This window comes from Bos taurus, chromosome X, assembly GCF_002263795.3.
Source record: "Bos taurus isolate L1 Dominette 01449 registration number 42190680 breed Hereford chromosome X, ARS-UCD2.0, whole genome shotgun sequence".
In the NCBI taxonomy this organism is placed as follows: domain Eukaryota; kingdom Metazoa; phylum Chordata; class Mammalia; order Artiodactyla; family Bovidae; genus Bos; species Bos taurus.
This window is the reverse complement of record NC_037357.1, coordinates 120,607,461-120,626,757: the sequence shown is the minus strand read 5'-3', so window position 1 is coordinate 120,626,757 and position 19,297 is coordinate 120,607,461.

The window sequence follows — 19,297 nt, the reverse complement described above, 5'->3', positions numbered from 1 at the left end:
CAGGGAAAACATCAGTTGGAAGATGGGGTTTAGGATTTTTATGCAAACTCATAGTTCCACAATGCATTTTTTTTTTTTCTTTGCTGCTGGTTTTGCCATAGGGCAGGAAAAAATAAATGGGAGTCAAAGGAGGTGCTCCAAAAGCTACTGGGAGCAATAAGGAAATATAATAGCTTCTCTGTAATAACTGCAAGCAGGCAGTTCAAATAAGTGAAACAGAAAAAAAAAGGACAGGCCAAGAATTCTAAAGCCCTAAACTGGAACAACTGAAAACCACTGCTGTCTGTGTAGCAAAATAGGCTTCTGGCTTTTAAAATGTTTTTGGGTGACAGAGAAATGTGACTTGTAGTCTAATCTGGAAAGAGAATGAGAACCAAATTAAGCAACAATGAAAGTGATTAAGAGTTAATGAGAAAAGTTGCTCCTAGATTTCATATTTCCTTCATGTTGTTCTGTATCTTTCATGAAATTTAAACCTTCTATATTATATTTTGATAGTTATATTTTTGGATATAAAAACAGATTGATGTGTGAGTTTAGCACCAATAAAAAAAGTTTACCTATTTATGCTCAGGGATGGCAAACTCTGGCCAATGGGACAAATGTGGCCCATCACCTGCTTTGGTAAATAAAAGGTTATTGGAACAGTCACCTCAATTTGTTTACAGATTGTCTATGGCAGCCATGGCAGAATTGAATAATTGCAACCGACTGTATGGTTCACAAAGCCTCAAATATTTACTGTCTGGCCCTTTACAGGAATAATTTCTTGGCCCCTGCTTTAAATGATGAGGCCATAATCCAGGCATCATTATCCACTTGGTGGCAATTTATATGAATCACTAGCATAATGCTTGTGAAAATTTAAGAAGTTCTTCAGGACTGGCCTAATGACATTACACTTCAAATTGATGATAGGAAATACAATTTGTTAGACAGGAAACAATCATTCATCTCTTTCTTTCCCCACTCCTAATGGAATACACTAGTTAATAAGAAAATATCATAGTCTCCTTTTCCTTAGTCAGCTGATCATATTGAAAAGATGAATCTTTTAAAATGATCAAAGTGAGACCTGTGAAAAATAGTTAAATCCTTGTTTCCCTTAATGAGCACTTGCTCTGGGCACCAGCACTGCTTGTGATTATTATCATTTTCTTTGAAGTTTTCCATTGCCATCACTATTTAATAGTATTGGCATGGTATGGTATGAAGAGCTCATTTCTCAAGTTTACTTTTTTCTTCCTTGTAAATACTACATGATGCTATTATCTGATATTGTGCCTGCTATGTCTGCACCATTGGTTCTCAATCCTGGCTATGCATGAAAATCATTTGCAGTTTTCCCAAAGTGCCAAAGCTCCAGCACCACCCCCTTTTCATAAAATGAAAATTTGGGGACTTCTTTGGTGATCCACTGGCTAAGACTCTGTGCTCCCAATGCAGGGGGCCCAGGTTCGATCTGTGGTTGGGGAACTAGATCCCCCATGCTACAACTAAAGATCCTGCATGCAAATAAATCAATTCAAAAAAAGAGTTCATCCAAGAGGCCCTCTTTGCTTAAAATAAATGAACATTTATCAGGAAGAGGACAAAGTCACCAGTAAAATATGCCTCAGATGATTCTAAGTTATAGCATCCAATGAGAGCCAGAGACCTAAATATAAGCAAGCTGTGCTTCCCACAAGTGTATTTCCTAAGTTAGAAGATCACGTTTGGTCTTTCTCAGAAAAAGCAAACCAACCTCAAATCTAGGAAGTCACAGATTCATTCTGTAGTACTCCCAACAGCAAACCAGATGGATCCTCAGACACACTAATATGAAAACCTAAGTACTGAGGAAAAGACTCTAGGACATCATCAATTAGAAGTGAAAATGAGAAAAGCGTTTCCTTGAATAAGTAACTTTCCTGGAAAGGGAGGCAGACATGCTTGTCTGGTTTCCTCCCATAATTGTGAACATTCAAGACAAACAGCCTGACTTGGAGGTCAAGCTTTTTTGGTCTGTTTTTAATTGCAGATGTGGCTGGGCCCAGCCTGGCTGTGGCCCCCTTCACCAAGGGCCCCTCTCAGTCCTCTTGGGCACTTGAGGCAGTTGTCAGATAAGGTCTCCAGCCTGTCTGTAAGTGGTGGTTGTAGAAACAGGGACTCATCTGCCCTGAGTCAAGAGCTCTTGAAATCACTTGTGCCATGGGTACCTGAAGCTTTCCTTTGCACGTTTTCCTTTCCTCTCTTTGCACTTCAGTGGTTCTGTGCCAGCGCTTCTCGAAGTCTCTCTTTACCCAGGCCTCATTCAGATTCACTTGGAGGTTCCTGCTGTCAGCCTCCTGGCTTGCCTGCTTATTTCTCTAGCTCATCTCCCTCCAAACGCATTCTGATGTGCTTTACCTTATCTCAAAGTGGTAAATAGTTTTCTTCAGATCTTTCAGCCTCATCAGAGTTTTGTTTCTTTTTTTTTTTCACTCTGAAATGAGTATTTTCTATCATATGTACATCTGATTATATTTTTTAACTTTCCTCTAAGTAAGTCCCAGGCTCATCTTCAATTTATAGGAATCTGTCTTGTAATTGATAGTGACATCTGGGCAAGAAACATCTTAATTGCTTTCTATTATTTGCATAAATCTTCCATAAAATACAAAATGGGTTTTTAACCTTACTAATGAATAAACATGTTAGCCCATACAGGTGAAGTGTTAATTGCTTTTTTCAGTTAACATTTTGAATGACAGCCCAATACAGGTGAGCTGTCAAATTTGGGCGTGTCTCTAAAATTTGGCTTCTTTACCCATTCAATCTCTCATTTTCCAAATGATCTAACTTGTCACAATAGCAGCTTTGAAAATTTTCATTCTTAAGGACAGATTTTTTTCCACAGAGATGAGTTAAATTTATTCAAGTATATTAATAAATTAGTCATATATCTTTGCTCATACAATTCAATATAGAAAGATCTTAAGGCCTTGATTAAGGGTTCAAAATTGTTAAAAGGCATAACATTACAAACCCATATTTTTTCTTGCAGAAATTACACACACAAACATACACACCTATACCCATACCACGTATATAAATTCCAAGTAGCTGCTAATTAATTAAAAATATAATTTGACTCTGAAGTACTCTTTACTGTGTTTCTTTAAGATGACATAAAACTAATCAATGATCTAAAGACACATACGAACTGGGAATGGAGGAAAGCAACCCAAAACATAATGGAGGATAAATGAGTTTCCAGAGGATCATCCACAAAATAGGTTATGTACAGATAATGGAAAGCTGATAGTAAGTTATTAAGTTTTTCTGTTTAGAACACGTGAAAAATACAATGCCTGCCATAACTGCAGAAACTTAGGGCTGGGAACATTTACATTTACGTGTTTATTAGCCAGACTGAATTTATTACTCTGGGTGCAATGTGCCCACATCTCTCAGCTCACATATTTGAGTGGTCACATTGCATCACACTCTACTTGAAATAAAACAAAATGCATTAAATGTTTCTTCACTTGTACTTCCCCAAAACGAATTTTTTCCCATCCTGATTTTGTGCAGTTGATTGAATGGTCCCTGGGGCTATCTTCTCTTTTTTTTCTAACAAGCATCATTATTAGCCTCTAGGGGGAGCTCTTCTACCCTACGTCCTTGCCACTCAACATGTGGTCTGGAGAAGCAGAGCATCAGTATCAACAGATAGAAATGCAGAACATCTGGACCCACCCCAGTCCAACAGAATCAGGATTTGCATTTTTAGTTAAGACCCCCAGATAATTTTCATATTAAATTTGGAAAAACACTGCTGTCTACACTCCACCATTTTCCTCTCTCTCAAGAGAAGACAGTTTAAGAGCCAAATAGCATTTGATTGGCTAGTCCAATATTAGAATTTTTCAATGACAAGAGCAAAATAACTGAAGATTAACATCTCACATGATAATACTCTCTTTTTAGATGAACTTCTTTTAATGGCAGTAAGATAGCTTAGCTATGTGACAATTAGATTCTGAGTTTCAGTTAAACTCCTTCCATTATCTTATTGTGTAATTTTAGGCAGGGGCACTTTGCGGGGTGGGACTTCCTTGTAGCTCAGATATTAAAGACTCTGCCTGCAATACAGGAGAAGTGGGTTTGATCCCTGGGTCAGGAAGACCACCTGGAGAAGGCAATGGCCATTCACTCCAGTATTCTTGCCTGGAGAATCCCATGGAAGAGAAGCCTGGTGGGCTATCGTCCATGGGGTCACAAAGAGTTGGACACAAGCGAGGAACTAACACTACTACTACTACTACTTTGCAGGGTTCCTGTGCCAAACAAAAAATGAAATGAAGAGATGCAGTTAATGAAGTGAATTTATGTTAAGATATAGTCTATCATAGTAAGAGCATGATCTCTGAAGAAAGACTTCTGGACTCAAAATCTTGGCTCCATCATTCATTAGCTGTGTGATGACTTTCTATGCATAATGGGGATGATACTGATGGCATCTACTTCGTGGGTCTGTTATTAAGAATAAAGGAGTTGATGTATAAAATATATAGAACCATTGTCTTGTACATGATAATTACTTAAATAAAAAAAAAAAACTATTACTATTATTGGGCATTAGGTAATCTCTATGTCCAAGAGGGCAAATACAAAACTATAAAACACTTCCAGTTGAACACTGAGCTTTCTTAAGAAAAGTACGGTTTAAAGTCATATCAGAGTGTATTAATGTCAGCTGCCTATACCATAGGGCTAAGCTTTAGTTTACAATATATTTACTTCCATATAGGCTGGGTTAGATTTGTTCCACCCCAAGGTCACCAACCATAGTCTAAAACCCCACGCAACCATCTTGATAGTGTACATGGAGGCTCATAACTGCAGCATGAGGACATAGCCACTCCCATCCCTGAGAATGTTAACACGGAGTGCAGGCCTTAGTGGCTGTGTGTTGTGTGACAAACATACCCAGGTCAGTGTTGGTATTTCCAGATTCCCCTACCCTGCCTACAATACACGGCTTCTTAAAACTAGTACATGGCAAAGGGGTAAAAACATTTGGAAGAGAATATACATTTGCCCTGCATCCTGAGCACTTCAGAATCCAAAATTTTAAACCCTGTATTTATCCTCCAGTGAGGTGGCAGCAACTTGTTAATGAGGACGGACAACCGATCCACTGATGGTACAAAACGGGGTCCGCCTGCAGTGCTGAGAATCTGTTTTCATAAAGAGTGATGCTCCACTCTTCTCAATTTATTTTCAGTTTTAACCTGATCAGCTCACTGATTTGAGTTCAATGTTAGACTATTTTGTGAATTTGCCCTCATGCCCAAATTGCTAAAAGCCACAAGAAAACATTAACAGTAGCAAAAATCTAAGCCTACACTCTGTGATTAAATTTTTTCCAGTGCTTTTCTAGCAAAAATATTTCTCCAGTGACAGTCGCCAACAACCTCGAGGCATAATCCAGAAGTATCCACAATCCTCATGGAGTCCCCAAAGGAGGTTAACTTATTTTCCTTTGTCTGCTCCTAACTGAGCTCAGTGTGGGTTCACCACACTCAGTCATCTGTTCCCTGCTCAGTTAACTTCTCCAGCTTGTGAGTCACCATTTGGCAACTTAAATGCATCAAAGGCTCTTTAAATTCTGTTTCAGTAGAAAACCAACAGAATCACCATTGTGGTGGATTCCTCGTAACCCCAGCTGCTGTTAGTGCCGTCAGAACACAGCCTTCCATCCTCAGCCCCTTTAGTATAGCTGCATTTCAGAGATACGCCTCACTCAAAATCAAACTCCTTTTTTGGGTTAGCAATGGTGTTCTGGTAAATGTTTAACAATGGTGTCGCCAATAAAACAAGCAAACAGACTCAGATTTGTAATCTTTGTTGATTGATTTTTTAATTTTCATGAAGTAAATACTCCTTCCAGTTCTGATCTCAAGCTACAGATGTGACTGACTTCACTGAATGTTGAGCTGTGAACGCATACAATCAGCTCCTGGGAGCCGGAGTGAGCACGCTCCAGCACACTACCGCATGGTGGCCCGTATCCAACAGCTGATTATGTGGGAGTAGAAAGACCTGGCTAACTCAGGACAACTCAGAAGGCACTTTCCTGGGGTTGGTTGAGGCGACTGTCAGGCCAACAGCATAACTCATCCTTTCCATCCACCCAACTATTCCTTCCTTCCACAGGGACTGGTCCCAAGGACACTCCTTAATAAGCATTATGCATCCTAAATTCTGTCTATTTCTTAGGGAACCCAACCTGTGCCAGTAATTTTTTTTTTATTTCTGTGTCTGCTGCCATAGATTCCCTTCTGTTTTAAAGAAAAAAAAATACTTTGTATGCTTTTATACTTTTTGTAAAACAGAGACCCAATTTAAATATTAATAAAGGACCTCCTTCATGGTCCAGTGGTTGGGAGTTCACCATACAATGCAGGAGATGACTTGGGTTCAATCCCTGGTTGGGGAACTGGAATCCCACATGTCAGTGAGTGGCTGGGCCCCTGTGCCGCAGGTACTGAGACCATATGCCACAACTGGAGAGTTTGGGCATCGCAATGAGGATGCCGTGTGCTGCAGCTGAGACCCAGCACAGCCAACTAAATAAATACATATTAAAAATATTAATGGCAAGGTATCAGATTTGCAAAAAGATCATCAGGATTATAATTACAAATTTTTGTAAGTTAATGAAAGCCTTCAGAGGACATGGCAACATTCTCTAAACTTGAGTGTCTTTTTTGAGACTCCTGAGTCACAAATAACACTTACAGGATACATTATAATGCAAAATGCTGTCTGCATTTCTGCAACTTCAGGAAAGAAGAACCAGTTTTTTTCCCTTCCCATTCTGATAAAATTTATTTCATAAACTGTTAGAAGTGATTGCTATGTCAAGGCAAAACCACTGGAAATATATACTAACTAACATAATGGAGAAAGATATCAGGCTGGAGTAGCCCAAAACTTTTCATACAAAATAAAGGGCAGAAAAAGAATTTTTAACAAAAGATCTGTGGCACACCTAGTGTTCTGTATCTACACTTTGATCTCATTCACAGTACTCTTTTGGACCTGGTGCCAAATCCTGCCATACCCATGTCACCTTTGAAGGCACAGATGACTCACTCCCAGGAAATACCTTGAGATTGTTTCAGGTTCTCTCTACCTAGGCTTACCCTGAAGCCCCTTGTACTTCCATGTCACTCATGAGCACACAAGTGGCATTCTGGAATCTCTGTTCAGCTGTGACCTCACAACATTAAACATATTCCAAATATCTATATACAACCCAGAGTCACTTCTAATCTGGTGGTTTGCTTCCTTGTTTGCTAGGACCCATGAGGCATAAGTACCCCCAGACTCATGGATTCCCCTAGGTTTGTTCACAATGCCACTCATCCTCCACTCCACTCAATCACACTGTTATAAATGGGGCTGTCTTCAGAACACCAGGACATAAAGTGGCGTAAGAAAGAAAGTTGGAGGACTAGTTGAGCTCAGACAGTGCCTGTGTTGAGACACTATAGTAAAAGAATAGGTTATCGCCATTGTAATAATAAGTTATAATAATAGTCTTAATGATGGTTGCTATTTGTAGGTGACCCAGTGGGTATCTGAATACTTCCTAATTTGGCTTTTACACAACGATAAGTTTCCTAAGGGCACAATTCATATCTGATTCTGTATGATAAAACAACAGCATAAAAAATAAAACAATGGCAGTGGTGATTCAGGTGATTGCAGCTCAGTTGTGGGGAGTGGCAGGGAGAGGAGAATCTCATAACTAAGGTGCAAAGCACTTTTTTCCTTAAGATGTAAGTACTGGAGCACAATGCCTTAAAGTGGAGTTTCCATTGGAAATGAACCATGCACATCAAGAAGTCTATAAACAAGAAATGCTGGACAGGGTGTAGAGAGAAGGGAACCTGCCTATGCTGTAGGTGGGATTATAAATTGGTTCAACCATTATGGAGGTTCCTTAAAAAAAAAAAAAAATAGAACTACCATATGACCTAGCAATCCCACTCCTGGGCATATATCCAGTCAGGAAGAGCTCCTGGAGAAGGAAATGGCAACCCACTCCAGTATTCTTGCCTAGAAAATCGCTTGGACAGAGGAACCTGGTAGGCTATCGTCCATGGGGTCGCAAAGAGTCAGACATGACTGAGCGACTTCACTTTCCTTTCCTTTCCAGGGTAAGCCAGACAGAGATAGGCAAATGCCATATGCTATTGCTTATATGTGGAATCTAAAAGAATGATACAAATGATTTATTTCTAAAACAGAAATAGAGTCACAAATACAGAAAACAAACTCATGGTTACCAGGGGTGAAGGCGGGTTGAGTGATAAACTTGGAGATTGGGATTGACATGCACTCACTACTATATATGAAATATATAACTAATCAAGATCGACTGTATAGCACAGGGAACTCTACTCAATACTATGTGATATATGGGAAAATAATCTAAAAAAGAGTGGGTATATGTATATGTATAACTGATTCACTTTCCTGTACACCTGAAACTAACACAACATTGTAAATCAACTATACTCCAATAAAAATTAAACAAAAAAAGAAATGAACCATGCAAATGTTGAAGTCCTGTGTCAGTTTGAGTTCTAAAATTTTGACACGGATTAATTTTTTGACTTATTTACTAATGATGGAAAACTAAAAAAAGTACTTGCACACTATATGAACTGATAAAGAATGCAATTAATTCCATGATTATCCATTTTAAAAAAGTAAAAAGGGAGGATAATATTAGTAATAATAGCAACAGCAACCATGTGGCCATCTGCTTTGAGTATCTGCAATGTGCTAGACAATTGACATTCGTTTATTAACGGTCAATAAAGTTATTGTTGTTTATCTATTAATAGAAACACGATATCGTAGACATGATGGCTTCAGTTTGTAACAGAAAAGTTTACAAAGAGAAAAGGAATCTGGATTACTAATGAAATACTGTCTCATTGCCCTCCCTGTGGCATTTGTCTGCAACCAGCCTGCCTTGTGGGGTGAACAGACTACGCTGAACTTGGGAGGAGCAATACAATTCCAACAGAAACTCTGCTTCCTACAAGCTCTACGATTTCACTTTGAATAAGATGCATAAGTCAATCCTACACAAACAAATCAGACACAGCAGGATTGTGTGTGGATAACTGAGAGGCAAGAGGATATAACAATACATATGCGTCCAGTTTATTTAGATCAAAACTAATAAATTGTGTTCAGCTTACAGACCTGAATATATCCATAGAAACATAAGAGCTAATAGAAGACTTCTAGGAATAATCAATATTCTTTGCTGTTAAAGGCTTTATGATGACTTTTCTAGTTATTTTGTATGTTTATTCCCTGGATGGTTTACTGCCAGTCTGTTTCTGTTCAGCCTTGACCCCATTGCTCCTGCTTATACTGTGCTGCTTTTTGAAATGTTAGCTATTATCACCAATTTTACAACCTTCTACCATTTATCTCCTTGGTACTGAAGCAGTTCCTCATTTTTTTTTTACCTCAGTCAATTCTGTTTCCTCACATCCAAAAAATGATTGAAGTAGCCTGATTTGTTTTCTGTCTTCCTACCATAGCCATGAGAAGGTGATCGTGACACACATAATGTGGTGAGTCATTGTGACGGTTTGGTGAGATACAGTATGTGACTGACACTGAGGCACTTAACAAATGTTAATCTCCCCTCCCACACCCTCATTTTTCTGTTATATAAGTTATAGTTGTTATTATTACAGTATCTGGCTCTGGCTAATCTCCTTTGGAACAAAATTCTTTAGGTGAACAATTCATTCCTGTTGAACTGGTTGCACCCATCAAACAGAACAAGACCTAAAACAAACAGCTTTGTATTTACTTAAGCAGAACAAGACCTAAAACAGCTTTGTGTTTCCATCATTTCCACAGGGCTCAAGAGCCTAGACGTCATTTTCTTCTGCACTTTTCATTTGCACCTCATGACGAGCCTCTGAGGTAGGTAATAATCTAAGAAAAACTGAGGCACAAGATAGTAATGGCTTGTTAATGTCACCCACCCAATTAGTAGAAGAGGTGGGCTATGCTGTTTTCCTGTTTCTCAACTATTCTGTCCATGAGACTGTGATGTTTCCCAAGGAAATGATTACAAACAACCCTTTGCAATTAAAAATACACATAACAGATACAAAATCTCCTAACTTAGTCTATATGGGGCATGAGGATCTCTGTTCTCAGCTGGAAAGACTCCATTTTGCAAAAGACCTGCACGGCATTTAGTATAAACCTACTTTCAAACACACACACACACACACACACACACACACACACACACCCCTTAAGAGTTCTCAGTCAGAAACAGCCAGGCAACAGCCCACTTGACCCAAAGCCAATTTCAAGAGCCAACTTTTTCCCGGCCACAGCAAGGCAGGATGGAGCAGCCATAATTATTTCTATGAGATAATCCTACCACCTCAGGTCTGCTAAGGTACAAGTGAATGCACTTAATTGCTCATCTGTGTATTTGCTTGAATATAATCAACCACTTACTGGGAGTTGCTGTCTAACTATTAGGATATTGGCACAAGAAAAGCTAAATAAATTAGAGAGAGTTCACTTACTATAAAAGCTGCCTCTGGAAGCAAAGGCATGAACATTCCCCCGTGTTCAGAGGCAGGGGGGACTGAAAGAGATTGAGGCTGGAAGTCAGGCTACAGTCATAACCAAATGCTTCCTCCTCATGGGCCCTGCCTCCTCTCTGTTAATGCAGGCAGGGCCCAGAAGTGCTGACCTCTGGAGACTGCACATGGGTCACACCAGAGCAACGGCCAGTTGATCCAATGTACCTATTACCCCCGGAGCCAGCACCAGCCTGAAATGAGCTGTGCTTGATGAGCAGAGAGCCAAAGGCTGCCTTTTTATAGCACTGTATAGGATGAATAACAGCTGTTACTTCAAGCATGAATACGACAACAAGGGGAGGAGAAGGCTAGACAAGGCAGAAAAACAAACAGCATGATGTTTGGTCTCTGGAGTAATTATGTTGATATCTGGGTGTTTGTCTTTTGTCCCCAGGGTCTCCCGCATTGGGCTTGACCATGTTCCGCCCCAGGGCTGGAGCTCTGAGAAAAGTGGCAAGCCCACGGGCTGCTGCAGAAAAGATTCCATGTGCTCCTTGAAAACAGGATAAAAGGATAATTGGGCCCTCTCTCCCCCAAAGAGACCTTTCTGAGCAAAGACTAGAGGGAGATGTCCCCTCAGGTAACAGCCACATTTAAAAGAAAGATTACCTGTGAAATGATGGGTCCTCGAAGATTAAAGGACCCACAGCTGAGGTTTCCTTCTTAGATCTTAAGTGACTCTCTGATGTTTTGAAGGTTCTATCAAATGCCACCTTCCTTCACCTATTGTCCCAGCCTCTGGTTCCTCTCTATTTATTGTACCCGATCCACTGCTCTGGAACTTCAGGTACAGTTTCGTGGGCTCTTTGCTTGTTTGCCTGCATGCGCATTTGCATTTAGAATGAAATCAGTATTTAAGAGTGAAGTCCGAAAGAGAAAAACAAATATTGTATATTAACACATACATATGGATTCTAGAAAAATGATACCAGTGAACCTATTCACAGGGCAGAAATAAAGACATAGACATAGGGAACAGACTTGTGGACACAGGGGGAAGGGAGAGGGTGGGGTAGATTGGGAGAGTAGCATTGACATATATACGCTATCATGTGTAAAAGAGTTAGTTCATGGGAAGCTTCTGTATGGCACAGGGAGCTCAGCTCAGTGTTCCGTGATGACTTAGAGGGATAGGATGGCAGCATGGGAGGGAGGTGATATATGTATACATAAGATTCATTCACGATATTGTACAGCAGAAACTAACACAACATTGTAAAGCAATTATATTCCAATAAAAAATGAAAATTAAAAATGTATAATGATATCAGTATTTAAAACAGTATCATTTGTATGCATTATAACACATAGGAAGAATTCATCTGTTGCTATAGGAAGTGCCAGTCCTCTTGGCTTTTGTAATAGATTGCATTCTTTCCAGTGTGACCTTCAAAGATCACGTGTTCACATCCTCTTCTCTCCAATCCAATCATGTGTTGTTTCCTGATCTGTTTTAGCCCAGAAATGCACCTCTATGTTCCTTGCTATTTTCTACCCTCAAGCAGAACTACCTACAGTTTATGGGGCCCAGTGAAAAATGAAAGTGTGGGAGATTCTGTTTACAAAGCAGAGGAAAAAATGCCATGAAAGGCAATAAAATATAAAGCCATTCCTTTCTTCTGTGGTCTCTTACTCTCTCTAAACGTGGCAGTGTGTTTAATTAGCTATTTAATGTTATTCAAAGTTAAGCAAAATTAAAAATTTTAATCATTAGCATACACTTAACCGTTCATCGTTATATGGTGCAATGCCATTTTTAAATGCAAATAGAGGAGCACTTAACTTGTTTACAGAATCACAGAAATTATACAATTCATTTTCATAGCTTATACAAGCTTTTACCACAAGAGAGGAAATGCTGCACACAACCAACCCAGTTGATTTTGCTTCATTTCTTGATAAAAGCACATTTACCAATCTCGTCTACCTTCAGCTTACCGATGAGTAAAGAAGACCATGTAAAATATCATGTATGAAACGAGATGCCAGTCCAGGTTCAATGCACGATACTGGATGCTTGGGGCTAGTGCACTGGGACGACCCAGAGGGATGGTATGGGGAGGGAGGAGGGAAGAGGGTTCAGGATGGGGAGCACATGTATACCTGTGATGGATTCATTTTGATATTTGGCAAAATTAATACAATTATGTAAAGTTTAAAAATAAAATAAAATTTAAAAAAAATAAAAAATAAAGGAGCTGGAACCAGAGGTCCTCCTATCTTTCCCTTTCCTTTTATGTCATCATCTCAGTGACAGTGGTTGGCTAGTACAGGAAAGTAAATGAATAAAAAAGTTTATGATAAGGTTCTCTGCTTCCACGTGGTTCCTAGAACATTCTTAGCTTCTTTCTGTGTGTTAGAAGTAAGTTTCATTAAAAGAAGACAGCAAAATACATGTCCAGTGTGACCTAATTTTGGTAAAGAGTAGCTATGGATAGGGGCTTCCCTGGTGGCTCCGTGGTAAAGAGTCTGCCTACAAATGCAGAAGATGAGGGTTCAGTCCTTGGGCCTGGAAGATCCCCTAGAGAAGGAAATGATAACCCACTCAAGTATTCTTGCCTGGGAAATCACATGGACAGAGGAGCCTGGCAGACCACAGTCCATGGGGTTGCAAAAGAGTCAGACACGACTGAGTGACTAAACAATAACAGACATGGATATAAGTAGATATAGGTGGAACCTATTCTGGAAAGATATGCACTAAAAGGTTAATAGTGATAATCTCAGTTATAGAAATAAAATGCCTTTCTTATTTTTGCTTATCTGTGTTCTCTAAGTTTCTACAGTGCATATACACTGCTTCTGTAATGATGAATATTATTCTGTTGTTGTTGTTTAGTATTATTTTTAAATAAAATAATTCTGGAAGGTATGTTCTAAGGGAAGGAGGATATATGAAACTGTTTAATAAGATTTCTTTGTATGGTGGTATTTTTCCAGATCTCAGTGCAATAACCCTTTATCCTTTTCTCTTATTTGATACTCCTTGGGTCCCCAGCCCCTGCAGATAGCCCAGTAGATACTGGGATCCATCTCTATTTTGACATAAATTTCTCTTGTTCAGCCTGTCTTGTCTCCCAGCCAGCTCTTATAATTGTGACTCTGGTTCTGCAAGCACTTAGTCCTTCAGCGTAACTGTCCTTGGGGCTTTGGGCTTTCCCTCTGTCGGCACTGGTGCTGCCTGTTCAGGATGGCATTGGCCTTGATAATGTCTTTTTTTGTTTCTCCAGCAGTCCCAGCTCAAGGCCTGGAGGGAAGTGTCTTTGCAAAGACACACACGCACACACAATTCAATTATCTGTGGCAGAATAGGCAAATGCATAGAGACAGAAAGTAGATTAGTGGCTGCCAGGGGCTGGGAGAGTAGCTTCTCATGTGTGTGGGTTTTCTTTGGTGTTAATGAAAAATTTTAAATTAAATTGTGGTCATGACTGCACAACTTTGAATATACCAACAGCCACCAAATTGTACACTTTAAATGGGTGAATGGTATACATATCAATAAATTTGTAAACAAATATCTGTGGCACTAATTTTTTAAGATGAATCAACTTTCCCTGAAATCAACATGCTTCTTGTTCGCCTCCTGATACTGTTAATTAACTTCAAGAATACACACTGAGGTTGGTCTAACGGTCCTTATGCACTCTTCTGTTTCTAAAATTATTAATATTAGCTTAAAGGAAGTATCGCTTTTCAGAGAATTCAAGGATCTTCCCAAAGGAAATAGATATTTGTAGGTATATTTAGTGTTGCATTGTGGAAAGAACAAGGACAAGAAGTAAGCAATTCTGAGTTCCTCTACTGACCCTACTACTCACAATTTGTGTGAGTTTTACCAAGTCATTGCACCCCTTGGGCCTTGCTTTTCTATCTGTAAAATGGGTGGATCAGATGACATGACTGCCAATGTTGCTTTCAACTTTAAAGTTCAGTGATTCTATACACCTGGCCAGGTATTTGACTATTTTTGGAAATTAGATTAACCTACTAGGACATCACTACTAAGTTCTTTCTAAATAAAATCTTTTTGAAAAGTTTAGACCTTATTGTCAAGTCTTGAATAACCTCACATATCTCAGTTAGAGCTTAAAACATGATTAGTCACAAATGTGTGTGGGAAATAGTAACATAAGTGTGTGTGTGTGTGTGTGTGTGTGTGTGTGTGTGTATTCTTGCTTTTAATTATGAAATGTCTGGCATCTCTCCAGAAAGCATCTATCTGCTTTCACCTAATGGAAAGGATTTTAAAAACCAAGCTGTGTTTCTCCTGCCTCCCCTCCAAGAGACAGGAGGCAGCAGCCAGCTCAGCAGGGCTAACCTCAGCTGGCCGGTCCAGTAGTTTGTGATCACGGGCAATGGAAAGCCAAGGCTGCAGAAGCCGCAGGAGATGTCAGTTCTGACACATGGGCCCCCATGGTGTCCAGTGCCTGTACTGGCTGACGCAGCCATGCAGGTGCCCTTGATTATGAAGGCAGAAGCTGAACTCTCAGAAGCAGTTTGTGTTTTCAAGCCCCCTCTGAGGACCCTGAGGTAGTGCAGCCAGGATGAGGCTGGAGATGGAAATTGTGGAAGGAACAAGGGGTAAAGGAGCAGCCCTTTTCAGCATTTCTGCTGGACAGCTTAGTATTTTGAATGGTTCCGACACTTCCAAAATAAGATTCCCATGTTTTCCTTGCCAGAGCTCTTAAACATTTTAAGCAAAAGTGCATTTGATTCTGAGATTGAGTTCATCCTGTTCAAAGGATTAAGTAATGGAGCACTGCCAAAGAATGGAAAGGAATCCTAAAACCAGCCAAACTAAAATTCTATGCCTTTCTTTTTCATCTCCCCATCTCCCATCCTTTCCAGTTTTGATTAAAGCTATTTGTAAATAAAACAAAAGAAAACAGATCTGACCTATTCAAACTGTCTTTTGACAATATACAAAGTGTATTTTGCCCCTCAAATGGTCTTTGGTACTCCGCTTGGTCTGTGACTTTCTAACATATTCCATTAAAATCTTGGTATTATTCCTTTTCCCTCCTCTAACAAGCTCTCTCTTGGTGAAAATAATTCCTGATGACAGCAGCTCTGGTAGCATGTTGGCGAGCCTGCCGAATTCAATTTCTAGGCCTTCTAGAGCAAGGCACAAAACGTTCAGGGATACAGAGTTACAGGTATGAAAATTTAAACCTTTGATAGCTTTAAAATATGGAATCAAGATAATTACTATATTAAAACAGACAGAGAAAGACAAATATCACATGATATCACTTACATGTGGAATCTTAAAAAATGATGCAAATGAATTTATTTACAAAACAGAAACAGACTCACAGACAGAGAATCAATTTAGTGTTAGCAGAGGGGAAGGGAAAAGGGGGGAATAAATTGGTAGACTGGGATTGATACATACACACTACTATATTTAAAATAGATAACCAACAAAGACCTAATGTACAGCACAGGGAACTCTGCTTAATATTTTATAATAACCTAAATGGGAAAATACTTTGAAAAAGAATATATACATATTTATGTATAACCAAATCACTTTCCTGTCCACCTGAAACTAATGCAACATTGTAAATCAACTATAGTCCAATATAAAATAAAAATTTAAAAAGATAATACCTATATTGATACTCAAAGGTCAACTTATACAATGGTCCAAATTTATTGCAATTACTTTGCTTGATTCCTCAAAAAGGGGGAAGAATTATTTCAAAGTTCATTGAATCATCATCACTTTTGGTCAAATGGATACTTAGACTTTTGACTTTGCTTCTCTGCGTCTATTACCAGTTGCACAGAAATGTAATTTGGTTTACAACAATCTCATAGAGACATGTTAGTGGGTAGGAAGAATTGGAAGGCAGACCACCAGGTCAAGAAGTTAGTAATGTCTTAAAGAAAAAATATCCAAATTATTCCTTTAGCGAATTAGCTGTACTTTTGAAGACACTGGTGGTCATTGTATGCAGAGATCTACTCTTAGTAGTTCCATGTAAAGATTTAATAAAGATAAAAAGCACCATTTGTAATACAATGTGTTATTGTTCACAAATAATGCCAACCCCTACCTATAGGACAGTTACATATTCCTACGCACTGAACTCGGGCATGGCTGTGTGAGTTACTTTGGCCAGTAAAATATCATAAGTGACTTGTATCTCTTATGGACAGAAACTTTAAAAGCCAGAACATGGTTCTCTAGTTTCTTTTTTCCTTCCCTCTGGAATTACATAAGCAAGTATCTGGAAGCCTCCATCAACCTGGATCAGTGAGAAAAGATAAGCAAAGTCTTATCTCCGCCCCCTCACCTCCACTGCTGACCTCCACTGCAACAGACATGAAATATGAGTAATAAACACCATTCCTTTAAGTTGTTGCTCTTTGAAAGTTGTTTGTTACTGAGCCCTAACCTTATTTGGCATGACTGATACATCAAGCCTGCCTTTAAGACTTTTAACTAATGTAGTATGGAGGACAAATACACATACTAATGCTTGTATAAATAATAAATACAAAAATGCTTAAAGGTACAAATTCAAATCTTACGGTCCAGGGACGCAGATCAAATTATGAAAGAATCAGGAAGGGAACATGCACATAAAGCAAAATTTCTAGATGACCTGGAACCCGATGCAGCTACTTCAGGAAATCCTAGATGTGAATCTTGAACAAAGTTATGAAGATGAAGAGGTAATTGATTCGTGGGAGAGGCTGCTTCAAGGAGGTGACAGTTTGTAGGAATGACAGCAATAATTTCAATAACTTCTTCACCATGTTACTGTGTTCCCATTCCTTCTTCCCTGGGAACTTCAGATCTACGGATTCTTTCTGTTCTCTCTCACTAGTGGCCATGTCAGGTCAAATCACATACCTTCATTAAATTTAATCCAGATTGCTGCCCTATAAAAAAGTAAATCTTCCTGAAAACTTAAAGAAAGGTGTTTATCCAATTAACAAAATTGTGCGTCCCTCGGCCTACCCCAAAACATAGAGTGAAACAACTGAAGACGATTTTCATCAGCAAAAGAAAGAAGTAATCCTGCTCATCTGCTACCATCAGGCTTACTGTGGGGGCTAGCTTTGGCACCTTAATGCTGGAAGTTTCTCTCCCCATCTTGCTCTATCATATTTCCTCATCTATATTACAGAAACTTTCATTTCAGTCTATTATTTCCTTCAGCCCTAATTTATTTTCTCACTTTTAAATTCACCATTAAAATGAAAAGCAAAGGCACGCATATTTGCCAGACAGTTTCTCTGAGGTTCTTAGAGCCCTAATTATGATATGAAAACATGATTTCCAACTTTGCAGATGATGCTAAATTGAGAGAGAATAAAAACAAATGAGGAATAATTAGGTAGTGCAGCCAGATATAAAAGGATGTACAGCATTTACATTTCTGGACTAATAGATGGCAAATGCAGGGCTATACAGATAAATGGAAGATAATTAGCACCCCCCCAAGTAGTAACAGAAATGGGGATCTCTACTAAATCAGAAGCTGCTGACGAAAAGTGGTGTGAGTGAGAAGAAACACAGCGGGATGTGGGGGTCAGAGAGGGTGACTCCAGCCTGGCAATGATTGCATCATGGAAAAACTCCAGCGATCTGGCCTATTCTCCAGCCACCCTTGTAGTCTGCAGCCCTCCCTCCCTCTATCACAGAGAGGCATTCTGCTGTTAACAATGTGCTTCTTTAGAGCCTTACATAGAGCCTGGCTCTCTGCAGTCTTTGCATGGCAGGCAAGCTCTGTAAGAAGAAGCATAACTTCAGAGGAAGAGCATTTTCTTTAGTCAAGAAATTTTACTTGGCAGTACATATACAGCACACAATTTCTAGTAGTTGTTAAAGGATTCTTCTGGTGGATTAAAACGGAAATCCCATTCTGACTGCCTTGACAATGCAAAAGAAAACACATGCACATTATCTGCTTAATTCTTGTTGCAGGAGTCACTTTCCTCCAATGGTCAGTCTCTCATGCTCTCTGAGTGGGCTCTTGGCTCGAGTTTCTATTCCTAGACCTACAATGAAATCCAACTTATCATCATCTCCCTTTCCACTTGCAACTACTCTAGCTTTGGTTTTCTAATGACAACTAAACAACACTGGCTGACATTCTAGAACAATAACAGTAATCGATCATTAAAGAACCATGGCATGCATATCCAAAGACAAGGGCTGGCCAGTCACTGAGAATTCCTCCTTCCTCACTGCTCTTGACCCTTTTATGGCGTAAGGTATCATTTACCAAACATTCATGGATCTCTTTCATTTTTAGCTTTGTACTATATGATGTGATCACTCACCTAGAGCCAGACATCCTGGAATGCGAAGTCAAGTGGGCCTTAGAAAGCATCACTACGAACAAAGCTACTGGAAGTAATAGAATTCCAGCTGAGCTATTTCAAATCCTAAAAGATGATGCTGTGAAAGTGCTGCACTCAATATGCCAGCAAATTTGGAAAACTCAGCAGTGGCCACAGGACTGGAAAAGGTCAGTTTTCATTCCAATCCCAAAGAAAGGCAATGCCAAAGAATGTTCAAACTACCGCACAATTGCACTCATCTCACACGCTAGTAAAGTAATGCACAAAAATCTCCAAGCCATGCTTCAAATAGT